This window comes from Hypanus sabinus, chromosome 2, assembly GCF_030144855.1.
Source record: "Hypanus sabinus isolate sHypSab1 chromosome 2, sHypSab1.hap1, whole genome shotgun sequence".
Classification (NCBI taxonomy): Eukaryota; Metazoa; Chordata; class Chondrichthyes; order Myliobatiformes; family Dasyatidae; genus Hypanus; species Hypanus sabinus.
In genome coordinates, this window is record NC_082707.1 from 22,102,821 (window position 1) to 22,129,704 (window position 26,884).

Consider the following 26,884-nt stretch of genomic DNA (forward strand, 5'->3'; position numbering starts at 1 on the left):
CATTCAGCTTAGCTCTTGATGAATCTAAGTCTTAGACAAATAAACATCATTAAAAATATCTCCATTTTTTTTCCTTTTTTTTATTTTTGGCAGTCTAATCCTATGTTACTGAAATGCAAATTTACTTTTTTTCTTAGATGTTCTGGTAGTTCATTACCATGTTAAATACACTCAATATAGTTAAAACAATCATCAGTCAAGATTTTGAAACATTTGGCATATATGTATATTATGATTACTGAAACTAATACAAATTAACAGTTTAAAAAACTACATGCATGAATAAATATTATTGTGTACATGTATTTCTTAACATTTTTATAATTTTTTTGTAACAAAATGAGTATGTAACAATAAAAATGTGTGCGTAAATTTTGTTCATGCCTTGTGGCTCTCAAACATCTGAAATTAATTGCATGTGGCTCTTACATTAAGTTTGGCCACCCCTGTCATAGAAGCAAATATTCCATCCATTTTGTCCACTTCTGGGCCCTGTACTTCAGGCCAGTGATATAAGTAATTGCCTGTGATCACTGAATGTGCCTTTCTGCACAAGCAGACACTTGTAGGTAATAATTTCTCACCTATTGCTATCCTGGTGGTGGAGTGGAGGGTGGGCTCCTAATGGCTTGGCAATGCAAAACTGACATTTCACTTCCTTCTTCTCCTTCGTTGTCCATCGGAATCCGACGATGATGTCCACTCCTTTAACAGTGAGATCTTTGATGACTATACAGTCCTATCCTGGACCCACAAGTTCTATTGCAGGTGGGACATGTATATGTGGTAGTGATGGCAGCCAAGGCTGCATCTCTCCTGCTGCCTTCTGGTTGTTCTTTCCATCCCCAGAATACGAACCCCATCCCTACACGGCTGTTGCCAAGTGTTACGGTCAGCTGCAACATCCCCTAGGTCCTCAGGTGTGATCTTGCATTTCCTTAAAGCATTCTTCATCTGATCCTTATAGCGCATCTTTGGCCCTCCAGCTGAGCGTCGACCATGATGTAGCTGACTGTATAACACTCTGTGGGATACACAACCTAACTCATACTGCTCAGCTTTCTGTTGTAGAGGTTGTCATAGCTTTTCTACAATCAATTCAGATTGAGAATCATTTATCACGTGTACATTGAAGCATATAGGGAAATGGGTTGTTTGCAGGGCAGCCCGCAAGAGTCATCACACCTTCTGGCACCAACATGGCATGTCCACAATGTTCAGTGGCCCAACACCATCTACACAAGCTCCTTCCATAGAATATAGAACAGTACAACGCAATACAGGTCCTTCAGCCCACAAGGTTCTGTTGACCTTTTAACCTACTCTAAGATCATACAAACCCTACCCTCCTAAATAGCCCTCCGTTTTTTCTATCATTTATGTGCCAAAGAGTTTCTTAAATACCCCAATATACCTGAGTCTACCACCATAACTGGCAGGGTATTCCACTCACTCACCACTCTGATATCACCCCCCCCATACTTTCTTTCAATCACCTTAAAATTATACCCCTTGTAAGAACTATTTCTGCCCTGTGAGTAAGTCTCAACCTATCTTCATAAGATATGCCCTCTAGTCCAGACAGCATCCTGGTAAATCTCCTCTACGCTGTCTCTCTGTTCCTCTTTTCTATCTCTCTCACCCACACAACCATGCTACTCAGAGACACTGAGACAGGCCTCCAACCCCAGGACAGGCTGCCTCTGGGCCACAGACTCCAGTGGGAGAATTGTCCTACTGAGGAGAAGGTCAAAGTAAGGAGAGGGTAATAAAAGTTATTAACTTTTCACTGGAGCTCATACATAATCGGCACTCAAATACCATGGCAGCTATAGCAACAGTCATGTGGTCTGTGTAGCAGGGATATAACTTGTAATGGGAAAGGTTTAATGATAATCATGATTCTGCTTGAGCACCTTCACGAGGCATACGTATTACCAGTATTCTCTTTAACTGAGGCATCACGGGGTGCAGTCATGTCAGCAGCAGCCAAACCAAGAGTGACTTATCTGTGCATGCTTCTAATGAGAATGCATCTGAACAGAGCCAGTATCCTGAAAATACATTTACACATGTAAGTACCTTTAGAATAGAGCTTCATTTCAGTTATTAAGGGTTTTAGCACCACCAGAGATACTGGGGACAAGATGATAAGAAAATAAAACCCACTTCAAAGGCAGCCATATGGAAAAGGCACATTCGTATGTCTAACTGCAGAAACAAACGTCATGTTTGCCATTTATGTATAATAATATGAAATGCTATGTTAGAAAAATGTAGCAAATTTCTGCACACGCTTTGTGGAGTGAATTCTGACTGGCTGCATTACCACCTGGTAAGGAGGCTCTAATGCAGGAAATTGAAATTGCTGCAGAGGGTTACAGATGCAGACAGGTTCATCACAGGCACAACACCTCCCACCATAGAAGATGTCTTCAAAAGGCGACATTATAATGCAATCCAGCAGTATGGGGCGTGCTCACTTATTGGCATGCGAGTTGTACAGCAGTCAGGGCATGTGGGTGTCATTGCAAATGAGTTCTTTCAATATCCATCATGTCAAGACCATTTCTCTGCTTGCACACGATGATAAGCAAAACAAGGGAACAGAAATGACAAGCTTGTGATTCCTCTGGCATAACCTACTTTGGACATTTTCACATATAAAACATTGAACAATTGGGCATATAATCTTAGTGCTCTGAAGAAATTACAATAAAACAAAATAAAATCACATTTGTTGTATTTTTTAACTAGATGGTAGCATGGGTAGCTGGGACTACAGCAAGTGTCTATTTCCTTACCATTCATTGACCTGCTTTCTATTGGCAGAACTCATATTGCTAGTAGATTAAAATTAACATTTTAATCCATGCACAGTGTATAATGACATTAATTCATCAAGTACCCAATAACTTTTTAATGTTAACAAGAATAATAAAATATAACAGCAGATGTGATTAGTAAATTAGTCATAATTTTAATTAGGTCATTACAACCTAATGGTCATGTCACACATTGACTCTTCCAATGACTTGGGCTAACTGAATCACTTACTTTCTGACCAACAAACTGCAATGACTAAGGATAGATAGCAACACCTCAGCCACAATTATTCTGAACACTCAGCACCCTACTTCAATGCATGGCCAAAACCATCTACAAGTTTGCAGATGATGCCAATGTAGTTGCTGTATCTCAAGGCAAGAGTACAGGAGGGAGATACAGAGTCTACTGGCATGGTGTCATGACAACAAGCCTTCCCTCGAGGTCTGCAAGACAAAAGAGCTGCTCATTGACTTCAGAAAGGGGGGCAGTGCACATGCCCGTTTACATTTAAAGGCCTGAGATTGAGAGGATTAAGAGTTTCTTGTTGCTAGGAGTGATCATCACCAACAGACTATCTTGGCCCAACCACGTTGACACACAGCCAAGAAAACTCACCAGCACCTCTACTTCCTCAGGAGGCTAAGGAAATTTGGCATGCCCTCCTTTGATCCTTACCAATTTGTTATCGATGCACCACAGAAAGCATCCTATCCAGATGTATCACGGCTTGGATACATGACAGCTTCCTCTGCCCCTGACAGCAGGAAACTGCAGAGACTTGTGGACACGGCTCAGCATGTCACAGAAACGAGCTGCTCTCCATGGGCTCTGTCTACACTTCTTGCTGCTCGGCAAAGCAGCCAGTATAATCCAAGACCCCACCTGTCTGGATTCTCTCTTTTCACCCCTTCTATAGGGCAGAAGATACAGAAGTCTGAAAGCACATACCAGCAGGCTCAACGACAGTCTCTATCCCTCTGTGATAAAACCATTGAACCTTCTTCTACCAGAATAAGATGGACTCTAGACCTCATAATCTACTTTGCTGTAACCTTGCAACTTACTGTTTGCACTACATTTTCTTGGTACTGTGTAACCCTTCATTCTACACTGTTATGATTTTACCTCGATAAGAACATAAGAAGCTAAGAAGATGAGCAAATCATTCAGCCCTTGTTGAATCAGAATCTTAGTTGATCTTCCTGCACTTCCTCCATATCTTCTAAGTCCTCGAGTATCCAGGAGTCTACTGAGCGTTGTTTTGCATGAATCTATACAGTCTTCTTGGGTAGAGAATTTCAAAGGCTCACCACCTTCTCAGTGAGCAAATTTCTACTCATCTCAGTCGAAAACAGTGTACCACTTATTCTGAGACAGTGGCCCTTCATTCGACTCCTTGATCATGGAAAATATGTTCCCTTGTTTATAGCTTGTCAAACCCTGGCCCACAACATCTTTGTTCCTCTTCATAGGTGCTGCCTGACCTGCTGAGTTCATCCAATATTTTGTGTGTGTCGCTCTGGATTTCCAGCATCTGCAGAATCTCTTCTGCTTCTGTAAGAATGTTGTAAGCTTCAACAAGATCACTTATTTTTCAATACAGGTCGAGTGTGCTCTCCATACTCCAAACCCACAACTTCTAGAACTAGCCTAAAATTCTATGTCCTGCCAATGCCATCCATGCTAAAACCTCCAGATGTGCTGAGAGTCCTCTCCCAAGTTACAATCTCCAGAATTAGATTCATATTACACCCAGGAGGCTCCATTGAACAGGTTATATCATTCGCAAGCCCAATACCAGACCACTAAAATAGATACAGTATTCTAAATTCTGACGTGCAAGAGATTAAAGGTTGCTGGTAGAAAGGTTACAACAATGTCCTCAAAGTCTCCTTGAATAAAATGCAACATCCCCACATCCATGTGAAACAAATGTGGGAAAGAAAAATATCCAAGTCAAAATCAAAGTTGAAATTAGTATCATAATTGCAAGTACAATGAAGAACTAAAACTAGCAGCAGCATCACAGGCACAGGGCATCATATAAGCAGCATTCACAAGTAAAGCAAATTAAACATAAATTACACACAAGTTTAACAATACAATTAAAACAAAACAAAAAGTTTATTTTGGTGCAAAGTGATAAAAATGGTCAGTGTTTACTAAATTATAATAATTTCTAGGGTTGTTCCAGTAGGGTTCAAGAACTAAGTGGGTGAAGGGAGTAACCGTTCTTTAACCTGATGGTGTGATACTTCAGGCTTCTGTAACACTCTAGATTACACAGAAACACAGTTTAGATGACAGGAAGAACTTGTTGCCTCCCACATTACCCATATTGCCCTCTAATTGAGGAACCTCTGCCCTAACTATGGCATAGCCTGCAAGTCTCACAGAACTACAGTTGAAGCAAGTCATCTTCCATCTCAAAGAACTGCCTATGAAGAAACTGTTTCTCAATGTCTTTTAGGGAGAGGAACCCAGTTTAGCCACACAGTGACTCCAAGTACAAGCCAATACTGTTTTCTTTCAAATATCCTCAGGTTTTTCTCAGTTACTCAGCTGAATCCAGCCATTCCATCGAAAACTGCCATATTTCTAGAAGCAGGCCCCCAACATCTTCTCAGATAGGGTGGAATCGGGTGTGATGTCACTCTTGCCAACCTCCCTCTAGCCTAAAAATGAGTAATTCAAAAAGCCATCACCTGTCATCTTGGTACATGATCAGGAACTTATCACATTATTTGTCAGGGAGGCATGTCAAACATTGCTGAAAGAACATAAAATTCTCCATCAATCTGAGCTCAAAGCACTACTAAGCAATCAGCAATTATAATATAGGGCCGCACAGTAGCGGGGCGGTTAGTACAATGTTATTGCAGCACCTGTTACAAGTGTTCAATTCCACTGCTGTCTATAAGGAGCTTGTACATTCTTCCCATGACCGTGTGGGTTTCCTCCGGGTGCTCCAGTTTCCTCCCACAGTTCAAAGACATACAGGTTAGTAGGTTAATTAGTCACATGTGTGGCACAGGCTCGTTGGGAATGGCAGAGCCTGTACTATGCTGTATCTCTAAATAAATCACACCTTTACCCACATGTAAGAGAAAGCAAACTGCATCTGCGCTTGCTTCCCTTTAACTTTCAGTATCATTCGAATGAAACAACTAAAGATTGAGGAGTTCAAATCTTTGATGAGCGGGAATAAAAAGAACTTCAGTTACGGTTGATCATTTCTATATGTTTCTTGTTGGCTGCTCATACAGGATTCTTATCCACTGTTTGTCATTTAACAATTAGCAAAGGGCAAATATCTAACTTCCTGGTATCAGCAACTTATTACTGAATAGGGCTATATATTTTAGGTGGATGTTCAAAGTCCAGTCAAACAGTAATAGAGTTCTGATTCAATCGATAAGCTATGTTAAGAAGTTAAAAATTTACTTTCAGTAAATTGAGGCATTGTACCAGGCTAAATTGGAACTGGGCAGATAAAACCAGTGATGATATAATTTTTCATTGCCTCACCCTATAATTACTGTTAACATCTATACCTCATATGTATTTTTAACCATCTAGTTAACATCCTAAAGTGCAGGAGAATGAGGGGAGATTTGGCAGAGGGATACAAAATTATGATTATAGATAGGGTAACTGCAAGTAGGCTTTTTCTACTAAGGGTAGCTAACACTAGAATTAGAGTTCATATGTTAAGGGTGAAAGGTGAAATATTTAAAGGAACCTGAGGGGGAATTTATTCACACAGAAGGCGGTGTGAGTGTGGAATGAGCTGTCTGTGGAAGTGGTGCATGTGGGTTCAATAGTTTACAGAACTTTGGATAAATACATGGATGTGAGAGCAATGAGGGCTAGGGTCCAGGCGTGGGTCAATGGGACTGGCAGAGTAACAGTTTGGCATGGACTAGGTGGGCCGTAGAGCTTGTTTCTGTGCTGTAGTGCTCTATGACTCGATGCTTGATTCCTGCTCTTTGCCTGTAGCAGAGCCAAACTGAATTTGAAATTCTGGCATAGGAACAAACTACTCAACACAAATGGACAGGTGGTTAAAAAAAAAAGCAGTGCCTGCTTATCTTCATTGGTCAGGATGTTGAGTATAAAAGTTGGCAGGTCATGTAGAACTCTGATTAGGAGTTGGGAGTATTGTGTGCAGTTCAAGTCGCCACCTAAAAGATGTGGAAGGTTTGGAAAGGGTATTATCTACCTGTATCTCTAACGATCCCTACCATCTGAACCATGCCATCTCCATGCAGCTACCATTAAGCATGAGGTACAGAAGTCTCACGCCACCAGGTTCAAGACGAGCTACCTCTCTTTAACTATTTGGTTGATTAAGCAACCTGTTTATCTTGTGAAAATTGCGCACGCGTGCGTGTGTGACGGTGTTGCAAGTAAGTTTAACACTGTAGCTGCGTAGACATGTACTTGTCCATCTGACAATAAATTCAACTTTAATTTTGAGAAGGGGTTCACCAGTATCTTGCCAGGAGTGAACAGTATTAAAAGTTGGATACACATGGATTGTTTTCTCTGGAGTGGCCCAGGTTGAGGGGCAACTTCAAATCAAAACCAGAAAATTTATCGGAGATCTGGAAGTTGAAGCCAAATGGTCAAGTCCACTGGATCCCTGGAAGCCTGTCCCGGGTTGGAGGACTGTCTGTGTGTGCGAGTGGGAGGGAGGGAGGAAGGGGCCTTTTGCGCTCTATGTTAGTCTGCTGTACATTGTCAGTATGCTATGTTGCAGCAGAATGTGTGGTTACATTTGCAAGCAGCTCCACCACATCCTTGGATGTGCTGGTTGCTAATGCAAACAACCAAATGAGATGTCCTCCTTCTTCAAAGAAAGGGGTTTCCCTTCCTCCATTAACGCTGCCCTCACCCTTATCTGTCCCATTTTGCACATAACTGCCTTTACCCCATCCTCCTGCTACCAAACCAGGGATAGGGTTCCTCTTGTCCTCACCTATAACCTACTAGCCTCTGCATCCAGCATATAATTCTCCGTAACTTCTGTCATCTCTGATGGGATCCCACCACTAAGCACATCTTACCCTCCCCTCCACTTTCTGCAGGGATCGCTCCCGACTCAACTCCCTTGTCCACTCGTCCTTCCTCATTGATCTTCTTCTTTGGAAGCAGAACAAGTGCCACATCTGCCCCTACACTTCCTCCCTCACTAGCATTCAGGGACTCAAAGAATCCAGGTGAGGCGACACTTTACCTGCGAGTCTGTTGGGGTCATGTACTGCATCTGGTGCTCCCAGTGGGGCTCCTGCATATTGGTGAAACTCGATGTAGATTGGGACACCACTTTGTCAAGCACGCTCGCACTGTCCACCACAAAAAGTGAGATTTCCTGATGGCCACCCATTTCAATTCTACTTCCTATTTCCATTCCGACATGTCAATCCATGGTCTCCTCTATTGGTATGATGAGGGCACACTCAGGTTGGAGGAGCAATACTTTATGTTCTGTCTGGGTAGCCTCCAACCTGATGGCATGAACATCAATTTCTCAAACTTCTGGTAATTGTCCACAACCCCCCGCCCACTCTCCTTCACCATTCCCTATCCTCATTTCCCTCTCTCACCTTATCTCCTTCCCTTCCTACCACCTCCTTCTGGTGCTCCTCCCCTTCCCTTTCTTCCATGGTTTTCTGCCTTCTATCAAATTCCCCCTTCTCCAGCCTTTTGTCTTTTTCACCAAATAACTTCCCAGTTCTTTACTTCATCCCCCCTCCCAGTTTCACCCATAACCTGTCACCTTGTACTTCATTCTCCCCTGCCCCCACCTTCTTAGTCTGACTTCTTCTCCCTTCCTTTCCAGTCCTGAAGAAGGGTCTATGAATGAACAGTCGACTCTTTATTCTTTTCAACAGATGCTGCCTAGCCTGCTGAGTTCCTCCAGCGTTTTGTGTGAGTACTACCTTTCACTGTATGTTTTGATGTACATGTGTTAGATAAATTTGAATTGAGAATCTGGATCTGAACCTGACAGAAAGGTAAATTCTGAGAGATTCTGATAGGGTCAATAGTTGGAGTCTTCTCCAAATTGGAAACAGCTTTGAAGTAAGAGGAGAAAAGTTTAATGGAGATGGGCAAAGCTTTTTTCTTTTTACATGAAGAGTGGTAGGTGCCGAGAATGAGCTGGCAATGGAAGTGGTGGAAGCAGATACAATAGCAACATTTATAAGTCATTTAGACAGACACATGAACAAGCAAGCAAACTATGTTCTGATAGTTAGGATTAAGTAGATTGTCATCCTGCACAAAGTGGGCTGAAAGGCCAACTTCTGTGCTCTACTCTTCCACGTAATCAAGCTTTAGAAATGATAATTTCTTGATTTTTTACGAGTACTTCAAAAATATAGCAAGTTTCAGGATTAGTCTACAAATTTCACAGGAGCTGACATTCCGGGTCTCAAATAAAGCAGCAAGAGATGATGACAAGTAAAATCCAGGGTAAAATGAACTAAGTAAGAAATTAGGTAGCTCCATTTACCGAATGAGAGTATCATCTAATGATAAAGAAAACTCTGTATCCTTGTACTTGCATAGTGTCAGTCATGACCGAAATGCATCCAAAAAATTGGACTTTGAAGAGCATAGTCATTACAATTTGGGGAAAAATAGTAATCAATTTGCACAAAGCAAGAGACTCCCATTAAGACCATAAGACAAAGGAGCAGAATTAGGCCATTTGGCCCATTGTATATGCTCCACCATTCCATCATGGCTGATATATTTTCCCACTCAACTGCCTATTCCAGCCTTCTCCCTGTAACCTTTGACACCCTTACTAATCAAAAACCTATCAACTTCCACTTTAAATATACCTAATGACTTGGCCTCCACAGCCATCAGTGGCAATGAATTCCAGATTCACTACCCTCTGGCTAAGGAAATTTGTCCTCATCTCTAAATGGACATCCTTCTATCCTGAGGCTGTGCCCTCTGGTCCTAGACTCCCCCACTATAAGAAACATACTCTTTACATTCACTCTGTCTAGGCATTTCAATGTTCACTAGGCTTTAATTAGATCAACCCCCCCACCCACCCCATTCTTATAAACTCCAGCAATGGTCTAGATTACTCAAATGCTCCTCAGACATGAATCCTTTCATTCCTGTGATCATTCATGTAAACCTCCTCTGGATCCTCTCCATTGCCGGCACATGCCTTCTCAGATAAGAGGCCCAAGACTGCTCACAATACTCCAAGTGTGGTCTCACCAATGTCTTATAAAGCCTCATTCTTAGAGTTAATTCCATGACATTAAGAAGTTCTAAATACTTCCCATGCAATGAAGTACACTCTGAAGTGAAGGCACTTCTAAAGTTAGATAGAATGACAAGTACTTTGCATCTGGCAAGCTCCCCTAAAAACCAAGGTGATTATAACTGAATAATATATTTTTAGTGATATTGATTGAAGGATAAATACACATCAGGACATGAGGTTAACTTTCCTACTCTTTGTCTAAAGAGTTCCATAGGGATCTTTATATCTATCCAAGAGTTTGATTTAATATTCATCCAACAGATAGATGTCGATGTAGAGATATTCTACTGTAACAGGTCCTTCTGGCCCAACAAGCCTGCACTGCCCAATTGCCCCCGCGTGACCAACTAACCCACAGCCCCATATGCCTTTGGAATGTTGGAGGAAACCGGAGCGTGTGGAGAAAAAACCAACATGGTCCTGGGGAGAATGTACAAACTCTTTACAGACACCAGAGTTGCTGGCACTGTAAAACATTTTGCTAACTGATTGGAAGGGAAGGTGGGAGCGTGGAATTAGATAACAGAAGTGGGGTGGGCAGATGGAAAGAGTAGAAGGAGGAGACCCAATGGAAGGAGTATGTGGGTGCTGGACAGATGGAACTAAAAGGTGGGGATCTTTATATTATATTTTTTTCCATGTATTGTACTGTACTGCTACTGCAAAACAACGTATTTTAATAAACCTGATTCTGATTCTCCTAGCCCCAGAAACACATGATAAGATGTCACTAAGTAGGATCGAGTCTTACCTTGTCATAGAGGCAATTTTCACCAAGTATGGGCTTAAGTTTCAGCATTGGTTTAGCCTCTAATGAGCATCTGATAATGGAGCTGAAGATTTCATATGAAGTATCTGCCCGGAGGCTTATTATACCTCCGATGACAACTTAAAATGCCTGCTGGTGCTCAATAGAGACTACATGCCATTTTGATGACAAGACACTTCAACTAATACAGTCTCTCAACTGTGACCAATTATTTTGGTGCAAGCACATGACTGATCTTGATTTCAGGTGTTCTTGGATAATCTCCATTACGTGGCCATTGGGAGATAGGAGCACACCATTGAAAGAGATTGGATGTTTCTGGGGTATTGTGACAAAATTTCACCAACACCAAGTGACATTTGTTCTATAAGTTCTCTAAGGACCTTGGCTTTTACTGTCTATTTGTGAGAGGGACTTTGATGTTTGCAAGGACAGTATAAAACAGGCTGATATACTAGAACATTTCAATGTTAAGAAAGAGGATGCTCTAGAACTTTCAAAAAAATACTAAAATAGAAAAGTCTCTGGTCCAGACAGTATATATCTCAGGTTACTACAGGAAGAAAGGGAAGAGATTGCAATGATCTTTGCATCCTCACTGGCCCCAGATGACTGGAAGGTGACAAGTGTTATTTCTTTGTTCCAGAAAGGAAGTAGGGATAACCCTGGAAATTATAGACCAGTGAGCCTTACTTCAGTGGTGGGCAAATTATTATTGAAGAAAATTCTTAAAGACAGAATTTACAAGCATCTGGAGAAGCATAGTCTGATTAGGAATATTAAGCATGGCTTTGTGAGGGGCAGGTCATGCCTCAAGGGCTTGATTGAAGTCTTTGAGGATTTGACAAAGCCCTTTGATGAAGGTAGAGCTGTGGATCTGGTGTATATGGATTTTAGAAAGACATTTGATACAGCTCCCCATGGTAGGCTCATTCAGAAAGGATCCAAGGAAACTTGGCTGGCTGGGTAAAGAACTGGCTTTCCCAAAGAAGGTAGAGGTTGGTACCAGATAGAGTATATTTTGTTGGAGGTCGGTGACCAGTAGTGTTCCACAGGGATCTGTTCCAGGACCCTTACACTTTGTGATTTTTATCAAAGCCTTGGATGAGTAAGTGGAAGGCTGCCTTAGTAAGTTTGCAGATGACATGAAGGTTGGTGGAGTTTTGGATGGTGTGGTGGGTTGTTGTAAGTTACAATGAGACACTGTCAAGATACAAAGCTGGGCTAAGAAGTGGCAGATGCCAGTTAAAGAGTGAAGTGATCTTGGAAGGTTGAATTTGAAGGCAGAAAACATGATTAACTGTAGTATGGAGAATGGAGAAACAGAGAGATCTTAAAGTCTATGTCCGTAGATCCCTCAAAGTTGCTGCACAAGTTGGTAGAACTATTGAGGTGTATGGTGTGTTGGCCTTCATTAGTTGGAGGATTGAGTACAAGAGCTGCGAGGTAATGTTGCTGCTCTATAGAACCCTGGTTAGGCCACATTTGGAGTATTGTCCTCATTATAGTAAGAATGTGGAAACTTTAGAGTGGTGCAGAAGAGATTTACCAAGATGCTGCCTGGAATAAAAGGCATGATTTATAAAGATAGGTTGAGTGAGCTAGGGCTTTTTGCATTGGAATGATGAAGGATGAGAGATGATGATAGATCTATATACGATGATAAAAAGCAGAGATTGAGTGAGTAGCCAGAATCTATGGTGGAAATGGCTGATACCAGAAGGCATAACTTTAAGATGATTGAAGGGAAGTATCGAGGGTACATCAATGCAAGTTATTTCCACCGAGAGTGGTAGGTGAATGGAACACCCTGCCAGGGGTAGTAGTAGAGACAAATACATCAAGGGTATTTAAGAAACTTAAGACAGGCAGATCGATGATAGAGAAATAGAACTATATAGGAAAGAATGGTGAGATTGATCATTGTGGGCTAAAGGGCTGTGCAAAACTCCCAGAAGGTTAATTTACAGGTTGAGTCTGTGGTAAAGAAGGCAAATGCAATGTTGCCACTCATTTCAAGGGGAATATAAAAACAAGAAGGTAATGCTGAGGATTTATAAGACAGTAGTCAGGCTGCACTTGGAGTATTGTCACCCATTTTGTGCCACATATCTCAGAAAGGATGTGTTGTCATTGGAGAGAGTCCTGAGGAGGTTCACAAGGATGATTCCGGGAATGAAGGGGTTAACATACAACGAGCATTTGGCAGCTTTGGGTCTGTACCCACTGGAATTTAGAAGAAGGCATGCAGATTTCATCAAAACCCCCCCAAATGCTGAAAGGACTAGATAAGGTGGATTTGGAGAGGGTGTTTCCTATGGTGAGGGTGTCCAGACTAGAGGGTACAAGCTCAAAATTGGGGGGCAACCCTTTAGAACAGAGGTGAGGAGGAATTTTCCTTTAGCCAGAGAGTAGTGTATCAATGGAATGCTCTGCCAAGACAGCTGTGGAGGCCAAGACGTGGGTATATTTAAAGCGAAAATTGATAGTTTCCTGATTGGTCAAGGGATCAAAGGTTATGGTGAGAAGGCAAGTGCATAGGGTTGAGTGGAACGGCAGAGCAGGCTCGGTGGACTGAATGGTCTAATTCTGCTCCTATGTGCTGTCATGTTCCAGGTTCTGTTTATTTGGGAGTGGGGGATCAGTGTGCCAGTTGCTGGCTTACTTCACTTCTTGGCTTACGTCATGAAGCTGACGTGTTGGGAGGTGAATAACTTATTCCAAAGGTCCAGCCTCTGATTATACTCTCATAAAAACATCACTTAGATGTTTGGTCCACCTAAGTTTCTAGCCACTGGTGGCTCCACAAAGATTGGTGATCAGACCTCCCACCACATCAGCTTCAAGATGTACTCCAGGAGAACAACAAAGTACTCTCTCTAAAGTGGGAAGCTTGTTTATTACTACATCTGTCACCTAGAGCAATGCTAACCTCTGCCAACAGTGCCTCTTCATGCACTTTCTACAACATGTACTGTTAATACATGCCTTAGCTATTCTGACTGTACCTCCAGACCTCTAACCTCTGCCACAATGAAAGATGATGCATGCACCACCTAATCAATCCATTAATAATTCTTTCATGGTTGCTGTGTCTAATGCCTCCTTAGCCCACAGCAAGGTGGGAGGACTTTCATCAGGATTGCAGCAGTTTCAAGAAAGCAATCTTCCAGCACCTCTTCAGGTTCAGCTAGGATGTGAAATAAATTCTGTCAATGGAAGTGATACACAGATCCCCCCTCCCCCCGAACCCCACCAGCAATAATTTTTGGCTTGCACTGTACTGCTGCTGCAAAACAACAGATTTCATAACATTCGTCGGTGATAATAAACCTGATTCTGATGTCCATGGCACCTTGAAAAAAGGGGAAGGTTGTGTTTTCTTAATATTAATGAAATGTAGGAAGTCATAAAGGCAGTTCGGTAGCATAGCAATTAGGTAACACTATTGCAGTACAACGACTCAGGTTCTGTAAGGATTTTGTATGTTCTCCCCGTGACTGTGTGGGTTTCCACAGGATACTTTGGTGGCCTCCCGCATATAGGTTAGTAGTTCAATTTGTCACATGGGTATAACTGGGTAGCGTGGGCTCATTGGGCTGGAAGGGCCTGTTACTGTGCTGTATCTAAGTAACTAAGAACACCACTGGCTACTACAGCAGAGACGGACAGGGCACAAATGATAAATGGCATTCATCTCCCTTGTGAGTACAGGACCATAGCTTCTCTTATCATTTCCCCAAGTGTGCAATGGACTTCCCAATTTAGATAGAAGTGGCTGATTTGATTCACGCATTTTGATCCATGAAATTGCACCTAATCAGGAATGGAAATCTGGTTAGCAGCCTTAGGCAAATTCAGACTATCCTAATTGGTAACCAGACCCAATATTATGTGCTGAAACTAGACTTTGAAATAGACTCAGCTTATCTGATTTAGCACTGTTTTCATCCTCTGGCAAAAATAATCTCCCTACCCTTTTGATTTGGACAAGATGATAAACTTGGGCATTAGCTGGGATTTCGTTGGAGGCTAAAGATTGCTTGGCAGCATTCAAAGTGCAGTAGGGATTTCTTCTTTGCATTGCTATCCAAACCTGAAGTATCAGTCTTCACAAGAAGCTGCAGATACTGAAATCAGGAGCAACAAACAAAATGCTGGAGGGACTCAGTGAGTCAGGCAGCAGTTGTGGAGGGAAATGGATGGTTGATGATTCAGATCAAGACCCTTTCATTAGGACTGCTTCCTGATAACCCAAAATATTGTCTTTCCTTTTCCCAACACACATGCTGCCTGATCTGCTAAGTCCCTTCAGTATTTTGTTTATGTTGGAGTTGTCATTTGTTGGAATTTATGAAAATGGTCACTGTATTTCTACGTAACAGGATGTTCCATTTAAATAGCAAAATTTAATATACAGTTGATTCCAGTTAATTGGGCCATTGGTTAATTGGGGGAATTGCCTATTTGGGACAAAAATTAATCAAGAAAATAGCCTGGATTCCCTTTCTTTTTATGGAACAGTATGCCACTTAATTGGGACAGGAGACTGCTGCCAAACAGCTTCTAACTAATGTTAGTCGCGTACACTTTGTGTAGCTATTAGACACTACACCTTGCTTAGAGCGAACAGTTTTTAAATAGCATCAGCTGTGTGTGTCTGTGGTCATAAAGCAGTGATTTTTCTCACTGAAAGTTGGCAAGAAGTAAGCAGTATGACAATTCAGAACTGTTTTACTCACTGTGATTTCATGCATTCAGGCTTGGAAATGCCAGAAACAGCAGGGAGTTAAAATTAAACAATTTCACTGTTTCAACAAGTTAGGAATTAGGAAGAATTTGCAAGCATCGACAAGTATCTTGAATGATAGAATGAAAATTAAAATTTGGAGGATGTAACTGTCAAAGGCAGTATATGAAGGCATCCATTATCTGCACTAGGTATTTACACTGATCTTGTACATTTACAGTCAATCAAAAGCACACAGCAATGTAAACTGAATGAATTGCTCTATCAATAACTAATAGACTGCCTTATAATACCATAGTAATATTTGTAGTGTTCTAATTTGTTTTGTAGTTCATTTAATTGCATAATTTGTAACCCAGCTTGTCTTATTTATGCCTTTTTAACTGCTTCAATGAAGCTTCGGCTAATTGAGGTAGCTGCTTATTTGGGCCAAAATGTACTCGTCCTGGTGCATCCCACTTAACCGAAATCTGCTGAACTAAAATGTTCACAAGAATGTTGTCAGACAAAATTTGACAATATATGACATTAGGAGAGTTCACCACAAGTTTGTTCAGAGATATACTTTAAGGACAATCTTAAGTGAAGAAAGAGAGATCAAAATGGCAAAATTTTTGAGAGAGATTCATAGAGTTTTGGACCGGAATGATGGCAATCAGGGTAATGTAGGAGGTTAGAACTATCATTGGACTGACAACGACAATGAACAACTTGTACCTGAGGTGTTGCCAAACTGGAAGAAAATATACATAGGAAAGTACTGCATAGTACAGGCCATTTGGTTCATGACATTTTGCCAACCTTTTATTATACTCCAAGATTAATTTAACTCTTCCTCTGATGTAACCTTCCATTTTTCTTGCCTCCTTGTGCCTATCTAAGAGTCTCTTAAATGTCCCTAATGTACCTGCCTCAATCACCACTCCTAGCAGTGTATACTCTGTACAAAAATACCTATAACTGGTACCCCCCCCCATACTTTCTTCCAAATTATGTCCTCTCATATTAGCGATTTCTGCCCTAAGAAAACGTCACTCTACCTATGCTTCTTATGTTATACAGCTCTATCGTGTTACCTCTAATTCTCCTTCACACCAAAGAAAAAAGCCCTAACTCATTTAACCTATCCTCATAAGACATGCTCTCTAAACCAAAGAGCTTCCAGGTAAATCTTCTCTGCCCCATCTCTAAATCTTCCACATCTTCCTATAATGAGGCAACCAAAACTGTACGGTAGCAAAGTGGATAAAATTGAAATTGGTGAAAATAACTGCAAATTCTGTACAACACACAAAATGCTGGAAGAACTTGGCAGGCCAAGCAGCATCTATGGAAAAGAGTACAGTCAATGTTTTAGGCAGAGAGCCTTCAGTGCTCTTGTACTCTTTTCCATAGATGCTGCCTGGCCTGCTGAGTTCCTCTGGCATTTTGTGTGTGCCGCTTGTATTTCCAGCATCTGCAGATTTTCCCTTGTTTGTAAATTCTGTACCTAGGATAAGGTATAAATATCCACCAATATGTGACATACCTCGTAGCTTCCCAAAGACTTCCCTCCGTTTATGAGGTACTCATCAGGATTGTGGTGAATCACTGAAAGTCAAAAAGGAAACCGCAGATGTAGGACATCTGAAATAAACACAGAAAATGCTGGAAAGATTCAGGTCAGGCAGCATCTGTGGAAACAAGAAACAGAGTTAACATTTCAAGTTGAAAACCCTTCATCAGAACAACATCAAGGAGTTCCACGCAATCCTTGAGAAAGCAGCCTATTACCACTCAATCCATCATTGTAAGTATTCACTTCCATTGCCTCCAGTGCACTTGTACAATCTACAAATTAATTGCAAAGACTCACTTAGATTTCTTTCAAAATAATTCAAAGCCCATCACCTTTTTCAATGTGATTCATGTCTGTTCAATGTAATTTCCAGTACACAAATGTAAAGAAGAATGAAATAGTTGTTATTCTGGAACTGGTGCAGTAGAAAAAGAAATAATAAGGTAAAGAACACAATAATAATAAAAAACACAAAATATAAAACATAGCTCATGTACATAGATTGATTGTATGTCATAAAGTGACACTAGGCACAGGAGTGTCTGTAAATATGGTGACTCGGACAGGAAATGATAAAGTCGTGGTGGTGGGAGGTGTGGAGCATTGGGATAGTGGGTGGAGGTGTTGATCAGTCTTACTGCTTGGGGAAAGTAACTGTTTTTGAGTCTGGTGGTCCTGGCATGGACGCTACATACTTTGATGGAAGTGGGACAAACAGTGCATGAGTATGGATGGTGAGTTGGATCCTTCATGATATTACTTGCCTGATACTGGTACTTTTCTATAAATATAGTATGTCTTTGATGATGGCTACACTGATGCTGATGATGCATTGGGCAGTTTTGGGTAGCCAATGAGGACCCTTCCTGTCTGCCGCAATGCTGTTATCGCCTAATGGACAATAAGATCAGGCAGATTGAAAGCACACTAAGGTTCCTCTCCAAGTCACATACCACTGTGAAATACATGGCAGTTCTTTCATCACTACTGGATTAGATTCCTGGAGCAACCTCCCTAAAAACATATTTGAAATACCTTCCTGTACAGAATTTAGAAGAAGGTTGGTCAGCATTGCCTTCTCAAGGACTGTTTGGAATATAGCAAAAAGATCATTTTTATGGTGCTTAAACCCTGGATGGTCACTGTCTTAGGTACACCTGTATATCCGCTTGTTAATGCAAATATCTAATCTACTCAATGCATAAACACATGCAGACACGGTCAAGAGATTCAGTTGTTGTTCAGTCCAGCCATTGAAATGGGGAAGAAATGTAACCTAAGTGACTTTGACCATGGATTGATTGTTGGTGCCAGATGGGGTGGGTTGAGTAGCTCAGAAACTGCTGATCTCCGGGGATTTTCATGCTCAACAGTGTCTAGAGTTTGCAGAGAATAGTGCAAAAAAACAAAAAAAAAAATCCAGTGAGCAGATGTTCTGTTGGTGAAAATGCCTGAATGGGAGAAGAGAAGTCAGAGGAGATCGGCCAGACAGGTTCAAGCTGACAGGAAGGCGACAGTAACTCAAATAATCATGCATTACAACAACGGCGTGCAGAAGAGCATCTCTGAACATGTCAAACCTTAAAGTGGATGGGCTACAACAGCAGAAGTCCACAAACATACACGAAGTGGCCACTTTATTAGGTCCAGGATGCCTTTGACCAAAAAAAAGCAAACTATTAGGAAGAGGCAATGAACGCTGACTATGGCAATGCTATCCATATGAATTAAAATTGATAATGCTTTAAATTACAATTACAATGTACTTTTCATATATCAATGATTATCTCCTGGAGGCTTTCATGTTTATGATTTACATCTGAAGTGTTTTCCTAGAGCAGGGGTGGCCAACCTTTCACATTCCATGCGTCAATGTTTTCACGCATGAATTCAGATGCGCCATATGACTCTTGTACCCCCATTCAATTCTTGTAAAAATGTTAATATAGACATAATTAGCATTTTACATATTGATTTAATATAAAAACAAGATAAATATTACTTACCTTAATGAGACTTTTAACAAATATATTTTGTCTTTTGATTTCTTCCTTTTTCTTAATCACATATTCTTTCCGTAACTCAGACCCAAGCACTAGCTTCAGTTTTCCTTCTATTTCAGTCTGATGTTGTGTTTTATAGTGTCTATTAAGATCATGTCTTCTATTATGTGAGAAAGTGTTTTCATAAACAATGCACAATGGTTTTCCTGACCGACCCGCTATAAATAAGAACTCATTTTCCCACTGTTCCTTGAATTCACGCTTACTATCACTTTCTGCTTTTCTATTGCTCATTTTCTTTTGCACTGTAAAAGAAACTGAATGTAAAAACAAGGCTTAATTTTCAAAAAAGTACAAAACTGCAAATGTTCACAAAGGACAAACAAAGCACAACTCCATAGCTCACGAGTGTGAATTGTAAGCTGACTGGCAAATACCTGCGACTCACCGCTGGTGCAGATGCCTGGTGCCTCAGTATCAAACGTGTATTGAACAGTTATGGAACGACTGCAGAACAAAAGTCCTTCTTTCCTAGTTTGACTCATTGAACATTTTAAAAAATTGAAGACAGATTAATGTGAAAGAAGATGACATTTGCCAAAAGATGTGCATGAAATAATAAAATCGCTGAAAATAATTGCTAAGTTTTAGATTCACAGGAATGCATCGCTTAACGTCCATGATACGTTCTGTGAAATTGGACGTTATGTGATTTGGACGTTGTGCGAACACCATATTATATATCTAGCAAACCTATATGGAGTACTGTAGTGTACTTGTATTGACTAAATAGCCAAGAACTTACACTAAAACTATATACTGTACACTATAATACATACACTATAAGTTTTTAATCTCATTTTAAACTTTTTAATTTTTTTCACTTTTTAAGCTTTTATGTAAACACCTTCTTAGCCTATATCACACACAATTTATCATTGTGCGGCATGCCTAAATCCTGAGCAATAGCATTTACTAGTTTTCCACCTTCATATTGTTTAATAACCTTTTGTTTCACCTCCAAATCAATACTTTTCTTTTGCCTCTTGCTGCTGCTATCACTAGGAGTGGTTTTGCTGTGTTTGGAAGCCATGATGCATTTTACAGTAATATTTTCGAAAGAAAATTAAACAGAGAGATAACACTACTACACTCAAGAGACATGCGACACACGAGATTGGTTATCTCCGCTACATCATGTTCTCCAATCGGGACTACGAACATATCTGTGATCGGACATTATCCGAATGGATGTTAAGCAGCGCACACCTGTATTCTCAGTAAAACCCATTTCTAGCTCGAAGCTACTTGAATTCCTGTTATAGATCTTTTTTTCTACAAATTGGTTTTTGGTTAATACTTTTTGCATGAATAGGCTTACTTTTTTATTATTATCACTGGGGTGCAATATGCCACTTCTAACCATCCAATGCACCACTTCTGGCACATGTGCCGTAGGTTGGCCATCCCTGTCCAAGAGCATAGAAGGCTGAGAGGGCAACTTGATAGACATACAATGGATTGGTCACCAATTAATTGGAACATGCACTTGTTTGGGAAAACCCTTAAAGGATAAAAACTAATCAACAAAACAGCTGGGATTCCCTTCATTTATTTGGGACATTATGCCACTTAATTGGGACAAAAGACTTGCCGAACAGTTCTTAACCAGAGCAACAAACACAAAATGCTGGAGGAACTCAGCAGGCCAGGCAGCATCTCAGAAAAGAGTACAGTCAATGTTTCGTGCTGAGACCCTTTGGCAAGCCTCAAACGTCTACTGTACTCTTTTCCGAGATACTGCCTGGCCTGCAGAGTTTTTCTAGCATTTTGTGTGTGTTGCTCAGATTTCCAGCATCTGCAGATTTTCTCTTGGTTGTGAGTTCCTAACAAGCGTCAATTGCATGCAGTTGTGCAGCTGTTATACACTATGATGTGCTTAGAGCGAACAGTCTTTAAATAGCATCAGTTGTGTGTGTTTCTGTTCAAAAAGCAGTTTTTGTTACTGATAGCTGGTAAGAAGTAAGCAGTAATACAATTCACAACTGTTTTACTCACTGTGGTTTCAAACATTCAGGCCTGGAGATTCCAGGAACAGTTGTGAGTGAAAATTAAACAATTCCACTACTTCAACAAATTAGTAACTACAAAGAATTTGAAGATATTAACAATCATCTTAAATATTACAATGAAAATGAAGATTTGGAGGATGCAGTTTATGAAACAGTTATTTGTGATTGGTGTCTGCGCTGATTTCGTTTATTTATAGGCAATCAAAAGAACACGGCATCACTAACTATCAGGAACTAATGCACAGTTTTATAGTACTGCAGTAGTATCGGTAGTGTTCTAATTTGTTCTGTGTTTCATTTAAATGCATAATTTATTACTCAGTTAAACAGTAGTTTGTGTTTTTTATACTATTTAAACTATTTCCATGAAACTTCGGCTAATTGGGGCAGCCACCTAATTGGGCCAAAATATATTGGTATCGATGTGTCCTAATTAACCAGAATCCACTGTATATAAAATTAATGAGAAGCAAAGATAGGGCAGGTAGTAAGAAAGCAAGTTCCTTTCTTTGCATAGTGAATGGTTGATATCTGGAATGTGTTACCAGAGGAAGCGATGCAATCAAACTTATCACAATATTTTGAAGGCATTTAGACAGAGACTTGAATAGGCATTCAAGTTCAAAGTAAATTTATTATCAAAATGTATATCACCATATGCTATCCTGACATTCATTTTCGTGCGGGCATCCTCAGTATATACAAAAAAAACACAACAGAATCACTGAAAAATCACACACAACAAAGGCAACCAAACAACCAACATGCAAAAGACAACAAACTGAAAATGCAAAAAGAGAGGAAACCCCCCCCAAAATAATAAGTAAATAAGCAATAAATATCAAGAATATGATTTGTAGAGTCCTTGAAAGTAAGTCCATAGATGGCCAGTTCAGAGGTGGGGTGAGTGAAAGTGAGTGGAGTTATCTGCTCTGATTCAAGAGCCTAATGGTTGAGGAGCGATAATTGTTCCTGAATCTGGTGGTGTGGGAACTGAGGCTCCGGTACAGTACCTTCTTCCTAATGTGGACAAATAGGATTAGTTTAGGTGAGGAAGAAGGTTAGCATGAACATGGTGGACTGAAGGGCCTGGTTCCATACTATATGGTTTCTAAGCTGATGAAGCATATCAACTCCTGCCTGGACAGTAACTTGGATCCACTCCAGTTCACCTACCATCATAGCAAGCCAACAGCAGATGCCATTTCATTGGCTCCTCTCTCAACCTTAGAACATCTGGACAGTGAAGATGCACACATCAAGATGCACTTCATTGACTACAGCACAGCATTCAATACCAACATCCCCCTCAAATCTAATCAATAAGCTCCAAGACATAGGCTCAGTACCTCCTTGTGCAACTGAATCATCAATTTCTTCACTTGCAGACTTTAGTCAGTTCAGATTGGTAACGTCTCCTGCACAATCACCATCAGTACAGGTATACCACAAAGCTGTGAGCTTAGTCCCCTACTCTACTCACTTTATATTTATGACTGTGAGGCTAAACTCAGCTCCAATGTCATATTTAAGTTTGTTGACGATGCCATTGTCATTGGCCAAATCAAAGGTGGTGACAAATCAGCACATACGTGGGAGACTGAAAATTTGGCCGAGTGGTGCCACAACAACAAACTCACTCACTGTCAACAAGATTAAGGAGCTGATAATAAGAGTACAGGAGGTGGAAAACCAGAATTCCATGAGCCAGTCTTCATCTGAGGATCAGAGGTGGAAAGGGTCAGCAATTTTGTGTTCCTCGGCATATCATTTCAGAGGATCTGTCCTGGGTACAGCGCATAAGTGCCATTACAAAGAAGACACAGCAGCACTTCTACTTTCTTAGAAGATTCAGCATATCATCTAAACTCTGACAAACTTCAGTAAATGTGTGGTAGAGACTATACTGATTGGTTGCATCACACCTGGCATGGAAACACCAATGTCCTTAAATGGAAAAGCTGACGAGTATTGGATACGGAAGGAACAGTGTTGTAGGAACATCATCCATGATCCACATCATCCAGGTCATGCTCTTTTCTTGCTGCTGCCATCAGGAAGGTGGTACAGCAGCTTTTAAGTCCCAACCACCAGGCTCAGGAAGTTATTACTGTTCAACCATCAGGATCTTGAACCAGAGGATATAACTTCACTCACCCCAACACTGAATTGTCCCCACAACCTATGAACTCACTTTCAAGGACTCTTCATCTCAAGTTCTCGATATTTATTGCTTAATTATTTATTATTATTCTTTTGTATTGGCAGTTTGTTGACCTGCATACGGGCTGTTTGTCCTGTTGTGTGCAGTTTTTCATTGATTCTAAGGTGTTTCTTTGTATCTACTGTAATCACCTACAAGAGAATGAATCTCAGGGTTTATATGTGATACATGTGTACTTTGATAATAAATTTACTTTGAAGTTTGTATGACAACAAATCACTACACAAAGTATACTTCGGCTAGCAATAAGATGCATATTTAACTAAATCAGCTGGATATTTGACATTAGTCCATGTTTTTTCACTTCACATGGTAACAATGGAAGCTCTCTTACACATGCAGAAGTCACACGGACCAATCGGAACTGAAATTTGTTGTCTTCACTAGGGCTTTCATTGTCTGAGAAAATTGTGTCCTAGTGTAGAAACGTGGACTGCTTTATTAAAGCTGCTAGATTTTCAGAACACCACGTAAATCATATTTTTGTAATACTGTAGCATATTGAAACAGATCATTCAGCTTTTTGATTGAGTATTGCAATTCAATTCTTTTTTAAAACGGATTACCGTGTGAAATAAATTTGCTTAGGGAAAGTTCCTTTTAAATCACAAACTGCTAAATCTTGCATGATTGTGCAAAAATTTTAAAAAATCAGAACTTAATTACATAAAATATCTTGGGCCCTTACAGTGACATGGTAACGCACCATATAATAGCAACTATCATCATATTGTTTGGGCGGAGGGACTGCTCTGCCTTCCTTTAGACCCCTCCCCCATTTTTTTGACTCTTTCCTGCTACATTTCTCAAATAAAGCAAATTTTTAACGAAAAATGTCAAAAGTTTAAATAATTTCTGACAAACTTAAAAAAAATTAATTTCCAACCATCTATGAATAAGTTTCTTTGTCGGGGTAGCATCGGATATGAATTCGTTGCTGCAAGGCTCCATCTGAGAACCGTTGTGGATGTGGAACTGCACAAATGAGGGGGATGGGAGATCAGACGAGCTCTGTCTCATTTAATGCATTATTTATCGTTCTCCTAGATGGGGGGAATGAAGTCTGGCGATTGAAAGAATGTTGCGTTGTGGTACGATGCTGCACTGAAGTAGCGAGGCTTTTCTTTTGCAATCAGCTGGTTAAATTCCAGCTGGATAATCCAATGCATTGTTTCACGCACGTGGATTGTGTGATGATTCGAAGCCCGTTGCAAAAGTGTTTAGAGAACGGGAACTAAGTTGCTTATGTTCTTATTTGTACGTGTGTATGTGCAGTTATGTGACAGTAAACGGGCGGTATGAAAGCATCTTTGAGACGAAAGAATGTGGAGCATGTTTTCTGCAAATGGAGTAGCAGCAAGCGTATGCTAAAAAGTGACATTTATTTATATAACACAAAACATGCAATCAATATGACTATTTTCCTATATTTAGTGCAACAGGGAATGCGTCTGATTAGCGATCACGCGTGTGCACCGTTTTCTGTATTAACTCGAAGCACATTTAATGTACCTTTTCACCCCTCCCCCTCCCAGCCCTTGCTTTTGCATTTCAGCCACTTACCGTTACAAGGGTCGCGGGAGCGCGCCCGCGTGACTCAGCACAGTGACGTCATTCACCACCAAATGGGGAGACAAAAAGAAATTCTTCCGCCTCTGCAGTGAGTCCCTCTCCCCTCTCGGAAATCACGTTTCGCTCTATCTCTGCAGATGCAGCGTAATTATTCACTGTAACTTTAGACCATGCTTTAAACAAATAATAGCGACGAGTTCATTTGTCTGTGGCTTTATATGTGACACCAACTTCTTGTCTCGCTCATTCAAGAGAATAGCAGATTATTCCTATACAATTTAGCCTTTTAGTCTTATCTACTGCTCCGACATCGAGATATCTGTTGTTTAATAACTGTATTTCGCAATTGTAATGCAGTCTGTTCTGAAAATTCAGTTAAAATCCAGGGTGATGTTAATAGATTATAGGCAAATTAAATGAATGGTTTTGATATTAATCTTTATAGGATGCATTCCACTACCAAATATCTATGTGAGTATATATGCCAGTTATGCAGTTTGTTTAGATTCATCTGGTTTACTTAATTACATTTGAGGACGAGAATCCAGTTAATACATACTATACGCCTAATGGACCAGGAAAATGAATAGTTCTTAATATAGAGTAAGCTGTTTTATTGATTATACATTTCATACAGTCCTACAGGATAGAAACAGACCTTTCGGCCCAACTTGTCCATGCTATGTTGCCCATCAGGTAGTCCCATATACCTGGTTGGTTCTCTAAACCTCTCCTATCATGTATTTATCTAGCCTTTTAAATGTTGCTAATGTGCCAACCCAAACCACTATTTCAGGCAGCTCATTCCAAATATGCATCACCCTCTGTGTGAAGAAGCTGTCCCTAATAATCCTTTTAAGTCTCTCACCTCTGAGCTCTTGATTTTAGCATCCACTCCCTGGGGTAAAGCTTATCTGATATCACCCTGTCTATGCCCCTCATGACCTTGTATACAGGTACCTCTATCAGGTCATTGCTGAAAAGTACATGCAGAATACTGCAAAACAGGCATGTAATTAAATATAGGGCATGTCTTTGAATAAGATTATCCAAATGTCTAATTTACAAAATGTGGAGGATATTTCAGTATTCAGTAATTGTAGGTGAATATGTATTCACACCATGTGTTAAGATAACATATTGTAATATGTAATTTCCATCCAGCAGTTCCAATTTTTATTTTTTGTTAAAGCAATAAGACATAGGAGCAGAATTAGACCTTTTAGCCCATCCATCAAGGCAGATTTATTATCCCTCTTCTACATGTAACTTTTGACACCCTTACTAATTAAGAACCTATCAACCAATGACTTTGGCCTTCACTGTCCTCCGTGGCAAAGATTCCCACAGGGTCTCTTGTTGGGACCCTCTCCAATGCCAGCACATTCTTTTGCAGATAAGGGACCCAAAATGCTCAAGTTTACACTCATCACAATTTATTTATTTCCATCGTGCCAGGAAAGCAGGTAATCACTTGCATTGATTAGCTCACATATATATAAAAAAAATTAGGAAATGTTTCCACATTCAAAAAATGGCATTAAAAGCATTGTTATCATCACATGTACTGAGATACCATCAAAAGCTTGTCTAGCATACTATTCAGTGAGTGCAAATCATTACACAATGTATTGAGGTTGAACAAAGTAAAACAATAACAATGCAGAATTAAGTGCACTGTAATAGATATAGAGAAAGTGCAATGTAGGTAAGCAATAAACTGGAAGATCATATTAGGGTAGATTGTGAGGTCTGAAGTCCAACAAATATGCTCAAAAACTTCTAAAGTTGTACCGTGGAGAGCATT

General features: G+C 40.3%; 2 long non-coding RNA genes across 10 annotated transcripts in view; one reads left to right on the forward strand and one right to left on the reverse strand.

The window, feature by feature from the left end:
• LOC132407002 (uncharacterized) lies at window positions 1-25,211 on the forward strand. Its single transcript, XR_009516342.1, has 3 exons — window positions 1-2,074; window positions 8,727-8,763; window positions 25,041-25,211. It is a non-coding gene; the product is annotated as an uncharacterized LOC132407002 (long non-coding RNA).
• The window catches only part of LOC132406998 (uncharacterized), a 75,099-nt gene that overhangs the window by 44,129 nt on the left and 4,086 nt on the right, over window positions 1-26,884 (reverse strand). For 3 of the 9 annotated variants that reach the window (XR_009516339.1, XR_009516333.1, XR_009516340.1), the window contains exons 2-5: window positions 25,069-25,208; window positions 19,213-19,526; window positions 18,787-18,861; window positions 17,177-17,321 (exon numbers count right to left, since the gene is read on the reverse strand). This is a non-coding gene — a long non-coding RNA (uncharacterized LOC132406998). Of the gene's footprint in view, window positions 1-17,176; window positions 17,322-18,786; window positions 18,862-19,212; window positions 21,015-25,068; window positions 25,209-26,884 lie in introns of those variants that run through there. The other 6 variants (XR_009516336.1, XR_009516334.1, XR_009516338.1 and 3 more) reach the window with 6 other exon arrangements.